Raw genomic sequence first — 12486 nt, 5'->3', positions numbered from 1 at the left:
GGCCGAGGCTAGAGAAATCAGGTTTTAGGGATCTGGCTTGCCTGTTGTCTGCTGTGAGGTTGCACTCACTACCTCAGGCATGGGTAGGGAGGGGGCTTTGTCAAAAACGTCTTGAGGCTGGGTGCAGTGGCGCATGCCTGTAATCCCAGCACTTTGGGAGGCTGAGGTAGGAGGATCACTGCAGCCTGGGCAATATAGGGAGACCGCATCTCTACAAATAACAACAACAACAACAAATAGCCAGACTTTGTGCTGCATGCCTGTCATTCTAGCTACTTGGGAGGCTGAGGCGGGTGAATCAGTTGAGTCCGGGAGGTTGAGGCTCCATTGCACGAGGGCTTGTGATTGTGCCACCGCACTCTAGCCTGGGTGACACAGTGAGACCCTGTTTAAAAAGATATAGATAGATAGATACATAGGTATATCCATATCCGTCCATACATACACACATCTCTCTTGAGCCGCTAAGTTCAGGCAGGTCTTAGATAGTAAATATGGGAAGAAAGAAAAACACAACTCACATTACTCAGACATAATCTGCTTGCCATGTTTCTCCTCTTCCTCTAAGACACACTTGAATGCTCCAGTGCTATGAAGCCTTGTCTGACCCACAGACACAGTAAGTGTGTGGCCCTCCTGGGTGCACTGACAGCAAGTCCATCTCTCTACAATCCCCCGTGCAGTGAGCACTCTGAATCCTAACTGCCTGTTTAGATGTTGGTCTCTCACACTGAACTGTGAATAACTAGAGGGAAGGTGGACTAATCAAGCCCTTTTGCTTATAAGTACCCAGGCTAAGGACCAGCCCAACCAACCAGAGTGTCAGGAACATGTTCCAGGGGCAAGGAACTCAGGAGCAATTTTGTTCTGGAGGAGTTGAGCATGTTTCTAATGCCCTGTACTGTTTACTTACCCCCCAAGAGCCACGCTACATCGGGCATAATTGTAATTTGGGAGAGTTTCTTTAAAACATAAAATCATTTATTTATTTATTTATTTATTTAGAGACAGAGTCTCACTCTGTCCCCCTGGCTGGAGTGCAGTGGTGCGATCTTGGCCCACTGCAACCTCCACCTCCCGGGTTCAAGCGTTTCTCGTGTCTCAGCCTCCCGAGTAGCTGGGATTACAAGCTCCCACCACCACACCCAACTAATTTTTGTATTTTTAGTAGAGATGGCATTTCATCATGTTGGCCAGGCTGGTCTTGAGCTCCTGGCCTCAAGTGATCTGCCCACCTCGGCCTCTCAAAGTGCTGGGATTACAGGTGTGAGCCACCGCGCCTGACCCACAACATGAAATCAATATCTAGGTGCAGATTTCAAGCAATATAGAGAATTGGTTTGTGAGAATGACATCATTCAGTTGGAACAAAGTCCAGCTTTGGCAGCCCTGTTGGGAAAGGTAGATCTGGCATCTACCTGTGTGGAAAGCAAGGAGGATGCTGTCTGGAAAGAATGCTAGTGTGTGTGTGTGTGTGTGTGTGTGTGTGTGTGTGTGTGTGGCAGGAGGCTCTCGGCTCATACACTCTTTGTGACTATAGGGGAGGCTGGGCCTGACTTCTCGCCCTCAGGCTTCTGAATCCCCAGAGATCTTTCTGACAGAGGTCCCTAGGGTGCAAGAGCAAGCTGGGATTGTTCAGTAAAATGGGCTTCCCAGGCTGGGGCGGCCAAGAGACCATCCATAAAATACCAGGGAGCCTGTGCTTAGCAGTGATTGGCCCAGAAGCCAGGCAGTGTAGCTTTTCCAAGCGATAAATGTCCTCATCTGTGCCCTTATTGAGGCACTTCACCAAATACAGCAGCAGGTGGTGGGTGCCCATCGTGCAGGCGCTATTGAAGAACTGCTGGTGGTAGCAGCCCAAGTCTGTCTCATGCTTGGATGGGAGGAACTCATTAATACCTACCTGGTCACACAGCATCATCATGATCATGACACCAAGTATCCCAGAGGATGGGGGCGTCACCGAATCTCTTCTGAGCAGATTTCTTGCAGGATGTCCCACAACTCCCAAGGCACCTGGGGCTTGAGGATGTAAAAGGGCTGATTGGGGTACAGCTTACGATAGCTCTTGTAGTTATTAAAGAAATTATAGTCTGGATTCTGGTACCACTTTGAAATACCTGAATGATATATAGATGCATCCCATACAATTAGGATTCCTTCATTGTACAAACTGTCTTTGAGGAAATGCCTTTTTGTGGTGACCAACTGAGAGTTCAGCAGGCGAATGGTTGTTTTTGTGGCTACATCTTGACGGAAGTTGGCCGTGGGTGCCTCATTAAACCTCAAGACTGCATCATGATCATCTAGATCTCTGCCCAGTTGCGAGGACTTCAGAGATCTTGCTGATGAGAAAACAGCACACTTGCCCCAAGACCTGGCCTCAGTCCTAATGCTGTCCTTGGGCAGGTAACTCTCCTACTCAGAGGTACTGAAGAGAAAATCTGTGGTCCCTACTGTGGATACATTCACTTGGTCCAGGAGGTGGCAGCGTGGGGCCTCTGCACTGAACTTAATGGTGGGCCCTGGCCCCTTGTAGGACACTTTGTACTTTTTCATGCTTAAATAATTCTTCCAGATGGTTTGCAGCCTGGGGATAAGGTTTTTGGAAAAGCTGTCCTTGTTCCATACCTGGAAGGAGGCCTCTGGATAGTCTTGGCTGGGCCTCTGGGGTTGCTGAGGGCCTGGCTGCCCCTGTCGGGGTCCTGGGTGCTGCGTAAGGATGCAGATTGGGAATAAGACCTCATGGCCACTTTCCCCAGATTTTTCAACATCTGGAACTTCTTGGTTTGAAATTTAAGGGAATCATAGTAATTCCCTTTCTTCTTTTTCTTCCACACACAGATGACTGCAAGCAGGAGAAAGGCCAGGACACAGCAGCTGAAGTTTTTCTGCAGGTTGGTGTGAACCAGGAGGAAGATGTGTTCAGGTAAGCCACTTTGTTCTGAGAAGGAAAGCAGGAAAGCTTCTGGCTAGACCCCCAGGGCTGTGGGCCTTCCAGGTCCTCAGGAACTAGCACTATTCTCTATGGGAGAAAAGTTCGCTTTATTTGGCCTGGAGGCCAAGGCTTATTTTTCTCAAGATGATCAAAAACATCTCAGCTCTGGGATAGAACTCTGGCACCAGGGCTTGGGACAGGCTCAAGGGGACCAGTTTATTTCAGCTGGGCTCCATGACATTCACTGCTTTTCTCAGGACTGCTGGCTGCAGGGCTCTGCAAAACCAGCTCTGCCCTTGCTCCCTGCACTCTGGGCTGCAGAGGCTGCCGTTGCTCCACCCCACTTGGTTCTTGGTGGCTTCCTCTGTTAACACTGGGAAGTGCCCCAGACGTCTTCCCCTGCCAGGCCCTGCCCAGGACTTCCCTTCCCCAGGTGCCTGTGGAATACGTGCTTGGCAGGGGCAGGAGAACCCGGGAGCTGGGCGCCCCAGAAGGGAATCCCAGAGAAGGGGTCTGCTGGGGAAGAGCTGGGACAGAGGCTGCGCAGCGGAGAAGACCAGAAGACTGGGAAAGGAGGAGAGGCTGGAAGAGGGGAAGAAGAGTGAGGCGGAGCGGCAGGAAGCCAGCTGCATTCTTCTAATTTAGGTCCAGATGTGACTACCAATGGTACGGCAGATAAATAACACTCTCAGAAAAAAAAAAATCAAATTGTTGAAAGAAGGATGGAAGAATCTCAATAAAAAATAACATTGTAACAGGAGAGAAGGAGAACATCAAAGGGTGGTCAGGAGTTCACAGCACACATTACCTCCCTGAAACACAGGAGCAGCAAGCACAAGTGATCTTGGCTTGGGCAGCAGACACTGTTCTTCAGTTAGCCCATCTCATTGCCTCTGGGCTGCTCCCTTTGCCCATCTTCTTTGTCCATTGTCCTCCATGATCACATCTAAAGTGTTCCTGGGATGGATTCCCCTTCTGAACTCTACACAGCTTTAGCAGCTCATTTGCTGTTGATGCAAGATCTGAGGGCTGAGGATGCCTTAAGTTTATGCCGGCCATACTTGCCTGGTCATAAGACTCATTTGGAGTGCTTATTAATACTTAAATTCCCAGCACTGCTTTTTACCCTAATGAAGGAGAAGATCCTGGGAAATTGTCTTTGCCTGGATTCCCTAGAGAACAGAGCAAGAGGCAAAGGTTTCATGGTAGAGCCTTAATGGGAGGCGCAATCCTAGAGTAACAAAACTTAGGGACCAGGGGAAGGAAGGCAGGCAAATGCAAGATGGTGTATTACTGAGCTGACCACAGCTGCACAAGAAAACATAGCTTGTTGCGGCCAGGCGTGGTGGCTCACGCCTGTAATCCCAGAACTTTAGGAGGCTGAGGTGGGCGGAATCACGACATCAGGAGATCGAGATCATCCTGGCCAACATCGTGAAACCCTGTCTCTACTAAAAATACAAAAATTAGCTGGGCAAAGTGGCACGTTCCTGTAGTCCCAGCTACTCAGGAGGCTGAGGTAGGAGAATTGCTTGAACCTGGGAGGTGGAGGCTGCAGTGAGCCAAGATCGCGCCACTGCACTCCAGCCTGGGCAACAGAGCGAGACTCCATCTCAAAAGAAAAAAAAAGAAAACATAGCTTGTTGCTTACAGAGGTGCCTTCTTAAAAAGTTACATCTTGGAATGGTCCACTGAGGGGTGAAAGAGAAAGGAGATTATTTGCTGGTTCCCTCCTGTTTCTTATCTTGCACTGTTCAAAGTTCACCCATGCAGTGTTAACTCCCTTGTGGCCTAGCATTCTTTTCCACTCTTATAGAAAGGGATGCCAAGTTCCTGACTGACAGGTTACAAAATCATGGGTTGTAAGAGAATAGCAATTCCTCAAAATGAGGGAATGCAGGCAGAAAACAATTAATTCACAGAAATTGAAGGTCATAGGGTAACGGGTAACATTCAAGATATTTAACAATCAATACATTACGGACACAGGTCAGTCAAAAATCACTGGCTGGGCACGGTGGCTCACACCTGTAATCCCAACACTTTGGGAGGATGAGGCAGGCGGATCACCTGAGGTCAGGAGTTAGAGACCAGCCTGGCCAACCTGGTGAGACCCTGTCTCTACTAATAATACAAAAATTAGCTGGGCTTGGTGGCGGGCACCTGTAATCCCAGCTACTCAGGAGGCTGAGGCAGGAGAATCACTTGAACTTGCGAGGCAGAGGTTGGAGTGAGCAGAGATTGCGCCACTGCACTCCAGCCTGGGCAACAAAGCAAGACTCTGTCTTAAAAAAAAAAAAAATTATAGGTATGGAGGGCCAAGTGTGGTGGCTCATGCCTATAATCCCAGAACTTTGGGAGGCTGAAGTGGGAGGATTGCTTGAGGTCAGGGAATCGAGACCTGCCTGGGCAACATAGAAAGAACCTATCTCTAAAAAAAAAAAAAGTAGTGGGGTGTGGTGGCACATGCCTGTAGTCCCAGCTACTCAGGAGGCTGAGGTAGGAAGGTCGCTCAGTTTCAGCCTATGAGTTCAAGGATGCAGTGAGCATAATTGCACCACTCCACTCCAGTCTGAGCAGCAGAGGAGACCCTGTCTCAAAAAATAAATAATTAATTAAACATTTTTTTCTAGCTCTGCGTGCTAACACACAAAATACAACAAAAACAAACAAATCTCAAAAACAATGACCAAGACAATAAAAATTATTACCCCTTAGCACCCAGATGTAGTCTTTAAATACCATTTTCCCCTAAAAGGAACCATAGCTACTTGAAGAGATGTTAGATTTCATGTCTGGAGCAGAAGATATACAAGATAAACCTGAAACATCCTGTTGTATTAGAACTTTTAAAAAACTATACAATATGGCTGTAGAAGCCCACCTACAGTATGGGACACTTTGAGTATCAAGAAGAATAGTAACTGCAGGCCAGGCACGGTGGCTCGTGCCTTGGGAGGCCGAGGCGAGAGGATCACATGAGCCCAGCTGGGCAACATGATGAAAACATAAACACAAAAAATACAAAAATACAAAAATTAGCCAGGCTTGGTGCATGCCTGTCATCCCAGCTACTTGGAAGGCAGAGGTGGGAGGACTGCTTGAGCCCAGGAGCTCGAGCCTGTAGTTAGCCGAGATCACGCCACTGCACTCCAGCCTGGGTGACAGAATGAGACCCTGTCTCAAAAATAAAATAAAAAAAAAGAATAGCAATTGCAGTTGACCAAAAGACATCAAATATGTTGTTCATGAGTTCATAAGGATGTGCAAAACAACAAAAACAACTTTGGAGGATACCAAAGAATTTACTCAGCAAGCACCTATCATGCTTTTCCCGTATGAACCATATCTCAGAGTAACTAAACAGTTGATGAGGGAATGTTATTCTTTAAGAATAATTCCAGCTAATAAATGTATACAGGATGACAGATTTAGAATTAAATACTAGAGCCAGGCGCGGTGGCTCATGCCTGTAATCCCAGCACTTTGGTAGGCTGAGGCGGGCAGATCACACAAGGTCAGGAGTTCGAGACCAACCTGGCCAACATGGCGAAACCCTGTCTCTACTAAAAATACAAAAATTAGCCGGGTGTTGGCACATACCTGTAATCCCAGCTACTCAGTAGGCTGAGGCAGGAGAATCACTTGAACCCAGGAGGCAAAGGTTGCAGTGAGTGGAGATTGTGCCACTGCACTCTAGCCTGGGGGTTAGAGCAAGACTCTGTCTCAAAAAAAAAAAAAAAAAAGAATTAAATACTAGAAATTACAAATACTAGAACTGAAATGAAATGATAGTTTTAGGCCAGCTCTGATAGAACTGTGTGCGGTGATGGAAATGCTCTGTATCTGCATTGCTCAAATGCAAAAGGAAGCGCCTTCTCCCTTCTTTTGCCTTACAATCTACAAATCAGGGAGATCTAACAGGCTGGGCTGGGCACGGTTGCTCACGCCTATAATCCAAGCACTTTGGGAGTCTGAGGTGGGCAGATCACTTCAGGTCAGGAGTTCAAGACAAGCCTGGCCAACATGGTGTAACTCCATCTCTACAAAAAAAAAAAAAAAAAAAAAAAAAACAAAGATTAGCTGGGCATGGTGGCAGGGGCCTGTAATCTCAGCTACTCAGGAAGCAGAGGCAGGAGAATCGCTTGAACCCAGGAGACAGAGGTTGCAGTGAGCCCAGATTGCATCAGCCTGGGAGACAGAGCAAGACCCTGTCTCCAAAATATATATATATAAAATATATATAAAAATATATATATACAGAATATATATAAAAATATATATATACAGAATATATATAATATACAATATATTATATATTATATACAGAATATATATAATATACAATATATTATATATTATATACAGAATATATATAATATACAATATATTATATATTATATACAGAATATATATAATATACAATATATTATATATTATATACAGAATATATATAATATACAATATATTATATATATTATATACAGAATATATATAATATACAATATATTATATGTATTATATACAGAATATATATAATATACAATATATTATATATATTATATACAGAATATATATAATATACAATATATTATATATATTATATACAGAATATATATAATATACAATATATTATATATATTATATACAGAATATGTATAATATACAATATATTATATATATTATATACAGAATATGTATAATATACAATATATTATATATAATATACAGAATATATAATATACAATATATTATATATAATATACAGAATATATAATATACAATATATTATATATTATATACAGAATATATATAATATACAATATATTATATATTATATACAGAATATATATAATAAACAATATATTATATATATTATATACAGAATATATATAATAAACAATATATTATATATATTATATACAGAATATATAATATACAATATATTATATATTATATACAGAATATATAATATACAATATATTACATATTATATACAGAATATATAATATACAATATATTATATATTATATACAGAATATATATAATATACAATATATTATATACAGAATATATAATATACAATATATTATATACAGAATATATATAATATACAATATATTATATACAGAATATATATAATATACAATATATTATATACAGAATATATATAATATACAATATATTATATATTATATACAGAATATATATAATATATAATATATACAATATATAATATGTAATATATACAATATACATATAATATATAATATAATATATTATATAATATATAATACAAACTATATAATATATTATATATAATATATTATATACAATATATAATATATTATATATAATATATTACATACAAAATATATATTATATTATATATAATACAAAATATATAATATATTATATATATTACAAAATATATATTATATTATGTATAACATATTATATACAAAATATATATTATATTATATATAACATATTATATACAAAATATATTATATATAACATATACAAAATATATTATATATAACATATTATATACAAAATATATTATATATAACATTATATACAATATATTATATATAACATATTATATACAAAATATATTATATATAACATTATATACAAAATATATTATACATAACATATTATATACAAAATATATTATATACATTGTATATATTACATACAATGTATATATTATATACAAAATATATATATTTTGTATATAATATATTATATAATATATATATTTTGTAATTTATATATAATATATATTATAAAATATATAATATATATTTTATATATAATATATAATAAATATATAAAATATATAATATATTATATATAAAATACATAATATATCATATAAAATATATAATCTATTTTATTATATATTGAATATATAATCTATTTTATTATATATTATATATTAATTAATATATATAATTAGTTATATAATTATTAGACATATTATTTATATATAATTATATATAATATTATAATTAATATATTATATATTATTATATTAAATATATAATATATATTTAATATATAATGTAATTAAATATATATTTAATATATTTAATATATCATGAAATTATATATTATATATTATATATTATTATATAATATATTACATAATATATTATGTTTTATATATTATGTAATAATATATATACATATATATTATGTATAATGTATAATACACAATATATTACATAATATATTATGTAATACATAATATACATAATATATTATGTAATATATTATATATTATATATTATGTTATATATGATATATTATATATAATATATAATATATGATATATCATATGTCATATATTATAATATATGGTATATCATATATCATATATTATACAATATATAATATATTATATTATATAAAATATAATATATTATATATTGTATAATATATAATATATTATATATTATATATTGTATAATATATATTATATATTTATAATATATAATACTATATTATATATTGTATAATATATATTATAAAATAATATATATTATACAATATATATTATAGTATAATATATATTATACAATATATATAATATAGTATAATATATATTATATATTTTATAATATATATGATATTATATTATATATAGTATAATATATTATATTATATATTGTACATTTTATAATATATATTATATTATATTATATATATTGTATAATATATATTATACATTATATATTTTATAACATATATTGTATTATATATTATATTTTTATATAATATATATAATATAACATTATATATTATATAATATATTAATATATTATATATAATATAATATAATATATTATATTATATATTTTATATTAATATATTATATTATGTATTTTATATAATATATTATATATTTTATATAATATATATTATATATAATATATTATATATTTTAGAATATATTATATTATATTATATATATTATATATTTTATATAATATATTATATTATATAATATATTATATATTTTATATATTATATATAAAACATACAAAATATATAAAATATATATTATATAAAAATATATATAAAATACATATATAATAAAAATAAAACACAGACCAAATTAAATTCAAAGTGTGGACCTTGTTTGTAATCAACTGTATCTTAGCCTGGGTTCTCCAGAAAGCATAATCCGATACAAAGGCTATGTGCGAAGGCTTTATGAAGGAGATCTCAGGGAACAGGAGAGCAGGATGGTGATTTAAATAGGGAAGCTGGGAAAGCCAATGCAAGGAAGCATGATTACTTTGGCCACCACTAAGAGTGATTCCTTAATCCCAAAGGCCCTCTGACAAGCTGCATGTGGTGTGTTTTAGGACTGTTGATCTGGGAAGAAAGGGGGAAGCAGTTAAGGAGGGTTCTTATTTCCCATTGGTCAAAGTTTGCCTCTAGGAGTGCTAAGACCGTGGGCATGCCTGAGTACAGAGTTGATTTCCACTGTATCCCACACTGCAGCATTAAAGAGAAGTCCTGAGGAAGTGTCAGGCTACACCTGTGTGAAGCTGGTGAGAGTCTGTAAAGAATTGAGGCAGCAGTGGCTGAATTAAGAGACAAGTGAGCTCGAGAGGGTCTGGAGTTATACGCAGAAGTTATGCACTGATACAAACTGTCCCCAAATAAGAAAAGATTGGCCATGTTACGTGCTGGTTTAAAAATTTTCACTAACTCTTTGACGTTTCTCTCTTTAAAAGGTGGAGCCTGGCCTGGGTGCAGTGGCTCACACCTGTAATCCTAGCACTTTGGAAGCCCAAGGTGGTCGGATCACCTGAGGTCAGGAGTTTGAGACTAGCTTGGCCAACATGGTGAAACCCCATCTCTACTAAAAACACAAAATTAGCCAGGTGTGGTGGCACATGCCTATAATCTCAGCTACTCGGGAGGGTGAGGCAGGAGGATCGTTTGAACCTGGGAGGCGAAGGTGGCAGTGAGCCAAGATTGCGCCATTGCACTCCAGCCTGGGCAACAAGTGCAAAATTCTGTCTCAAAAAAAAAAAAAAAGAAAAAAATGTGGAGCCTAATTTCCCTCCTCTTGAGTGTGGTAGGACTTAATGACTCGCTTCTAATGAATACGGTATGGTGGAAGTGATCTTGTATGTCCCCCAAGACTAGGTCATAAGAGGCTTTGCAAGTTTCTCCTTGCTCTGTTTCAGATCGTTGGCGCTGGGAGAAGGACACTCCAGCAGCTCTATGGAGAGATTCATATGGCCAGAAACTGGTGCCTCCTGCCAACAATTTAAGAGTCATAGGTGTGAGCCACCTTGGAACAGATCCTTTAGCCTCTGTTAAGGCTTCAGATGACTGTAACCCAGGCTGACAATTTGACTGAAAGACCTCAGGCCAGGACACCCAGCTAAGCCACTCCTGAAGTTCTGACTCACAGAAATTGTGTGAGATAATAAGTGTTTATTCCTGCTTTGATTTGCTAAAATAAATTAATTGTTGAAGTTACCCAGGTATTGCATTCATTGTACTATTCTCTCTACTTTTGTGTACGTTTGGAATTTTCTATGATTAAAACTTAAATATTGGATTCCTATATTGCATCATTATATAACAACGTCCAGGTGGGCTAAAGACTGTCTGTAAAAAGTAAAAGTTTAAAATGCCTAGTTAAATTATCATTTTTGTTAGCACAAGATAAATATTTCTTTCTTTCTTTTTCTTTTTTTTTTTTTTGAGAAGGAGTCTCACTCAGTTGCCAGGCTGGAGTGTAGTGGCACGATCTCGGCTCACTGCAACCTCAGCCTCCCGGGTTCAAGGGATCCTCCTGTCCCACCCTCCCAAGTAGCTGGGACTACAGGTGCGTTCCACCACACCCAGCTAATTTTTGTATTTTTAGTAGAGACGGGATTTCACCATGTTGGCCAGGATGGTTTCGATCTCTTGACCTTGTGATTGCCCACCTTGGCCTCCCAAATTGCTGGGATTATAGTTGTGAGCCACTGTGCCTGGCCAAGATAAGGATTTCTTAAATAAGACACAAAAAGCAGAGACTATAAAGAATAGATTGATAAATTTGTCTATATTAAAAATCGAAATACTGGCCAGGTGTGGTGGCTCACGCCTGTAATCCCAGCACTTTGGGAGGCCGAGGTGGGCAGATCACTTGGGGTCAGGAGTTCGAGACCAGCCAGGCCAACATGGTGAAACCTCGTTTCTACTAAAAATACAAAAATTAGCTGGACGTGTAGCGAGTACCTGTAATCCCAGCTACTCAGGAGGCTGAGGCAGAAGAATCACTTGAACCCAGGAGGTGAAGGTTACAGTGAGCCGACGACACTGGACTCCAGCCTGGGCAACAGAATGAGACTCTGTCTCAAAAAAGAAAAAGAAATATTTATTAAACAATACCATAGAGAAAGTTAAAAGGTGAATCACAACCTGGAAAAATAGCTGCACATATAATGAAGAAAAGATTAGTAACTGGATATTGGATATGTAAGTAATGCTTATAAATCAATATGAAAAAGATAAACAACCCAATA

At 37.3% G+C, this 12486-nt stretch overlaps 1 pseudogene; it reads right to left on the bottom strand.

Moving 5' to 3' along the window:
- Positions 1-1703: 1703 nt before the first annotated feature.
- On the bottom strand, positions 1704-5683 carry LOC129021569 (beta-galactoside alpha-2,6-sialyltransferase 1-like; annotated as a pseudogene).
- Positions 5684-12486: the final 6803 nt, after the last annotated feature.

The sequence above is a fragment of the Pongo pygmaeus genome, chromosome 21, assembly GCF_028885625.2.
Source record: "Pongo pygmaeus isolate AG05252 chromosome 21, NHGRI_mPonPyg2-v2.0_pri, whole genome shotgun sequence".
In the NCBI taxonomy this organism is placed as follows: Eukaryota; Metazoa; Chordata; class Mammalia; order Primates; family Hominidae; genus Pongo; species Pongo pygmaeus.
Note: the sequence above shows the minus strand (reverse complement) of the source record. Positions and strands in the feature narration are given on the sequence as shown.